The sequence below is a fragment of the Polyodon spathula genome, chromosome 8, assembly GCF_017654505.1.
Source record: "Polyodon spathula isolate WHYD16114869_AA chromosome 8, ASM1765450v1, whole genome shotgun sequence".
Lineage (NCBI taxonomy): Eukaryota > Metazoa > Chordata > Actinopteri > Acipenseriformes > Polyodontidae > Polyodon > Polyodon spathula.
This window is the reverse complement of record NC_054541.1, coordinates 35,768,928-35,775,215: the sequence shown is the minus strand read 5'-3', so window position 1 is coordinate 35,775,215 and position 6,288 is coordinate 35,768,928. Positions and strand designations below refer to the sequence as shown.

Here is a 6,288-nt window from a genome sequence, read left to right as displayed (position 1 = left end):
GTTTACATACTTTTATAATACACTACAAAACTTAAAGCAGTAAATAACGTGACTGATTTTATTATATATTTTCCTTGTTCACAGAGTCACCATAGGACATAACGATGAAGTAAATAATGTCTACACATTCCAAAAACAATACACGTATTAGTGTGTTAAATTCTTTTCATCCCCAATACTGTACAAATATTATCTTTTTGTTTCTAGTTAACCAGTAAATGCTTTTTTAAAATATAAATTATGTGTGACCGTCTCGTTTCTCCTCGCCCAACTAATGTACCTCATACAGACTCATGACAGAAGCTTGTTGTTAGGTTATACAAGTACACAGTTTCATAGTGTAGTTGTATTTAGAACTTTGAACACCACATATAGAAATACTGTATATTTATGTTGCTCTAAAACATTTATTACAAATGTCTAGTTTAAATGTACATGGTGTCAACCATCTAACATGCAGCAGGTATTTTCTGAACTTTGCTTTGGGTTTCTTTAGTTTCTAAGAAGTTTGGGAAGCTGCAGTACTACCATATGAGGTCATTTTCAGAAAAGTATGTGTCCTGTGTATAAACCAGTCAATGTGTATCTCCAGGCTGACTCAGTTTTGAGTCAAGCGCAATACAAGATTCTTAGTGGTATATATTTAAGTAGCTTTCTGTTTCTACTGTTCTGTATCAGTAAATTAAGTAATTGCTCTAAAATTGATTTGAACATGTGAGCATGTGCTCATCAGACCTTTTCTAATCAGTCCTGAGAACTTGCCATGACTAACAATGAGAGCACATGTGAGTGACATGAAGCGGTAGGATTGTGAATCTAATACCTTATCTAGGTACACCCTTATTAAGGAGGCTATTGAAAGGAGTTAGAACTCAAAATATTGCCTCTTTCTTGGGATGTTTTATTTTGTCCTTAAGAAAAGGCAAATGTTTAACCTTCTATTTTGGACAGTTTTTAGGAATGTTTTGTTAAGGATTGCGTTTTAAAGCCCATTTTTGTTATTCAATCATATTTTCATAGTTTTTTCACAGCACTGTTCAATCTAGAATAATGTTTTTAGCCATTCTTCAAAAAATCTGAAAATATTTCTACACGATACAAGGAGAAAAACATGAAAACAGGACATTCCATAGTGAAAGAGTAGGACACTATGCCTTAAATGCAGCAGAGAGAAAGAAAGCAAGAAAGAGAGCAGATTTAACATGGTCATGCAGCTCTGTACTGCTGAGAACCTGTCCATAATCAAGATGAAATTCAACACACTGAATTGTTAACATAAGCGTCTCCGTTTTGCACTAACATGCACCAACCTTACTGTTTCCTTTTCTGGAAATCCCCATCCACAAGACCTTGTACCAAAATACCCAAGTTAAGTGATGTTTGTTTTCAAGTTAAATGTATCTCTTGGTTAAAGTTGTTTACATTTCGAGAATTGCCAGATACAAGGGGATTGTTTTGTTGATATTCCTGTCAAGAATGTTGAAAGGTTGTCATGCCACAGTCACTGTTCCTCATAGTCCCCACAGACCATGAATACAGGCTCGGTTAACCAAAGGTTTTAATGTATGAACACTAGTGAACTCGTTTACTAGCAATAAACAGTAGCCAAACAACAGCTGATACAATAAAATTTCCTCTAACTCTACTACTGACTATTAAATGACTTTTTTTTTTAGCATTATCATTTACTCTACTATTGTATTTACATATGCTGTGGTTATAGGGTTTTATGGGGACTCTATTTGGTGCTTATATTTTTACAAACATTTCACTCTTTAGAAAGAATAATAAAGGGACTTAAATATAATGATACTAAAAAAAAATATTGACTGTTGACTGTAAGTAGATAGTCAAAAGATTTTAACAGTTAAAGGCTTCCTGGGAAGCATCACTACTTTATGTTTCTACTACATGACCTTGCAAAAACAGAAGCAATTAGATCATGATTCATGATTTAAGAGTACCTTCAGGAAATGTCCTGAGAAAAGATGATGTGTGATGTAATTTGCAGTGTCATGTGGGATGATGCTTGATGATGCATGTAAACTTCTCATAAATGACATCAGTTCTAAACCCCTAGTTATTTACTGTAGGCCCTACATAAAATGAAACACCAAATAGCATATTCTTTGTATCTGCCAATGTGCTGTTATTTTTTATTAGCAACTTTTTAAATTTATTTTTCATTCCTGTGGGAAATGATTTATTACTGGAGAATATGTATTATAACTGTTCTTCCCACTGTGCAGTATGCATGCATCTCATCTTCACCTCGCTGATGTATATTTCAAATACTGAGACAGTAGAGAGGAGGAATCAAACATATCTGTAAATTAAGCGGTAGAGGGCATAATACAAGAAAAATGGGTGTGTATATATATATATATATATATATATATATATATATATATATATATATATATATATATATATATATACATACACATATACATACACACACACACACACACACACACACACATATATATATATATATATATATATATATATATATATATATATATATATATATATATAGTATATATATATATATATATTCGTATATAGAACCCTTTATTCAGTTTAACAACATTGTTAACTATATTACTAACACAAGTTTTTGTTAATGGTTTATTAATATACAGAAACATATTTATAAATAAGAACAACGTAGTCTTCTTTAAAAAGGATTTAAAGCATATTGTTGCTGTTGTTTATTTTTCCAAAAAAATCTGATAATTCCTTTTTTTTTTTTTTGGTTAGTACCAATGCAAGACACACTGTTAATCATAACATCCAGGGACTGTAAATTAAAACAGTAAGACATTGTGAAACCCTTCAGCCCTGGCAGGGTATTAATGGTGCACCATAGCATGACACTGTTCTGAGCCCTTCGGAGGAATAATGGAACCCTTTCCATGCCAGTAAATTACAGAACATTAAGCCCCATACCAAGAACCTACTGGTGTACATGGCTTTGGGTTTTTACTGTAACTGGTTGTCGATGTATGAAGCGATCCATAGCTTCCATTTGAGAGTATAATTTTTTCATGTGCTAATAAATTACTTCTATTAACATCACTGAGACAACTAAAGCATACAGCTTGTAATGCATGGATATTTGCATTAACATGGCTTACCCACATATATGTTTCACATGTAGCCACTTCTAGCTAAAAGGGTGTGTTGAATACCAAATTAAATATAGAAAGCCTTTTTAGCCAGAACAGGCTTAACTTGGGATTTGCATAAATCTTACTGTTACAGCATGGAGTTATATACGGGATCTATTACGTGCAATAGGAAAATAAGAATTGCATAGCCCAAAAGCAACTCCGCTTCATTCAGAATAATAACTCAAAGAAAGCACCTATCATGTTTAATAACAGAGAAGCCATTATAATTGTTCATAAATACACGTAGGAACAATCTGACATCGTCAGCAGAGGCTGGTTGGTCAATTAACTAGCTGAAAAAAAAAAAGTGTGTGATCCCTTTATGAAAAATAATGTTCCTTTGGGGAAAAAATGGTTTTGGTAGAATCCTGTTGTCATTGTGGCATCATATTCTGTGCAAAAAGAAACACCCATCTAAGCCCTAAACCCAAAGGCTTTAAAAACAATTGGTGGTTTCCAGTGAGTACACATCTCATCAGCCCACTAGCAATGTGAGTACTTTTGGAAATAATGTATCTGTAATACAATTACCTATAAAACAAAATAGAAAAAAACAAACTTCTTTTCTATAATCATATGGTCAATTTTGACACCCAGCACAATATTCGAATATTTGTCCAAGCACTTAATACTATAATATAATATTGTGACATCGATTTGCATTTTCATTGTTGTACAGCAGTTTGTTAGCACTAAACTGATGCAATGAGGTGAAATAAACAGCCATTCGCATACTAGTATACTCAGTGAGTTGTGCACATGCTTCCTGTAAACAAGACTGATACCTGATGCTATTCAGGATACTGGAAAAGTACTATGACTCTGACCTGTAAAATTGCATTCACTGTCTGACAAGGACACTGCAGTCTGAAGTAAAATCATACTGAGTACTAACAGATAACTAGAGCTAACATCTTTTAAAATCTGATATATGAACATTACAGAGAATTTGACTTAAGAAAAAAGATTATAATAATTACTGAATCGGCTGAGCAACACACATTTGCATGAAAGCAGTATAATATTGATCACAAAAGGCAGTCAAGAGATATAGCCTACGGTTACTTGTTATTATAAATAATTTTACAAAATTATTGCCATTTACAGTTATATTGTTCTGCTTCAAATGGCGTTCTGTTTTAGTTTAACCTTGGCGGCGAGGATGCATATTAAATTACTCTGTTTTTGGATATTTTTTCAATAAAAGTTTGACATTAAATTCTGAACAAATCCTGGAATATTAGTTTGGATAATTGTTCTGGAAAGCTGCCGTTTTTTTTTTTGGTTTTGTTTTTGTTTTATTTTGTTGCTGAATCTCAACAATAACTTTTATTACGAATGCGTTTGGTCAACTGTAACCTGTTTGCCCAGTTATCCAAATGTTGCATACAGCTCCTCCAGTGTGATTATATACTTTTGCTCTCGTGCTGTGGCTGCTGGTGTTGCTGTGTGGTGATTGTTACTGCTGCAAAAGTCACGTGGGAGGTCCCTTTAAGTTTCCATAGAGAGGACTCTGTGTGTCACATGATGGACATGATACAATGAAACAGCACGAAGAGAAAAGCGAAGTGTGCCATGAGCTACAAAAACATTGAGAAACTACGCAATCTTTTGCAAACGTCCCAAAGACGCAGAGCCAGCGCTAGCACTGAGAAACCAGGAAGGAAAGGAAAGCCCACATTACACCTGATCAAAGGGAGATAAACCTTCAGCATCAGTTGACGTTCGTAGTCGACTGACGCTATATATCTGTATATATATATATATATATATATATATATATATATATATATATATATATATATATATATATATATATATATATATATATATAAGGTGTTTTTTATTAACTGTTTTAAGTATGTGCTTTCCATCTGAATCGGGAAGAGTGCTTGAGCAACAGGGAAACGTAAGTTGGGTTATCTATATATGTATCCAAACTGGTAAAGTCCAGTATTTACAGTATAGATCAGCAGGTTTGTCTATTGTTGTCCTCTTACAATGTGATAGTTAGCTGAGGTTTTTTTTTTTTTTTTAAAGCAGTTTTTCCTTTCATCCTTTGACATATCCAGGGTGGGATTATAGTATTAAGAAAAAATATTGCGACATGTTTTTGTTGATAAGAGAAGATTTTTGGTCCCTTGCCACATGGCTTCTCTGACACTGGATGTTTTTTTTTTTTTTTTTCAATGTCCGCATTCCAGCTAATGTTGCGCAGATACAATTCAAAGTTGAGGTAAACACTGGGTGGTGGTAGTGCTGATGTATGGCATGTTTACATACAAGACGTGGGCGTGTCATCACGAACGCAACCCTTTGCTTTGGAGTCAGGATGTTAGAGCAAGGTGATATAGCAAGACGTCCCTAAAGTTTATAGCTGTTAAGACAACAAACACATATAGATTTGATTACTGAATGACTAAACAAAAATATTGAGCTTCATTTGAAATTTTCCCGATGTAAACATACATACTGACACGACTGTTAATTTATATACGTATACCTACAGTTCATAATGCAGTTTGATGATGCTGAACCTGTTTCATTAAGTCTGGCAGTGAAAGTAGCGTACTACACATATCACTGCATTGTTGCAATTATCGCGTCGTAGTTCTGCGTATCACTGTTTGTAGTTCTGGTACTTTTTGCTGTATTGTATATTGTCTTATTGATTTAAATTCACTGCCTACGTAGCATATCGATTGCCACAACACCACTGCTCAGTAATGTACTGACATTATTATAAACGGTGGCAATAACAAACGACGTCAGATCCCTTCTGTGTGGAAAGGTAAACAACATAAAATAAAATAAAATAAAAAACAATAACACTCGATTGACTGGCCGTTATATTGCGCGCCTCATAGATTAGACGTAACAAGAACCATAACCTGTCACACGAGAGCGTAAGGAAACATTATTTATAGTAACAGTAATCCATATCTAAATAACACCTCACGCTTAAGCAGTATGCGTTTCTGCATAGCTCAGTTCTTCAGTAGTGGCCACATAGGAAATGCAGCTGGTGAGGTAGTAAGAGAGAAATGCGCGTTATAAGCGTCAATACGATGGCGTCGAAGTAATACGGTATGTTTTTTATTATATTGCATCA

The 6,288-nt window shown here is 34.0% G+C and overlaps 1 long non-coding RNA gene across 2 annotated transcripts in view; it reads left to right on the top strand.

Annotated features, from left to right (window-relative positions):
- Positions 1–4,980: 4,980 nt before the first annotated feature.
- The window catches only part of LOC121319870, a 72,056-nt gene continuing 70,748 nt past the window's right edge, over positions 4,981–6,288 (top strand). For both annotated transcript variants that reach the window (XR_005950759.1, XR_005950758.1), the window contains exon 1: positions 4,981–5,085. This is a non-coding gene — a long non-coding RNA (uncharacterized LOC121319870). The remainder of the gene's footprint in view (positions 5,086–6,288) is intronic.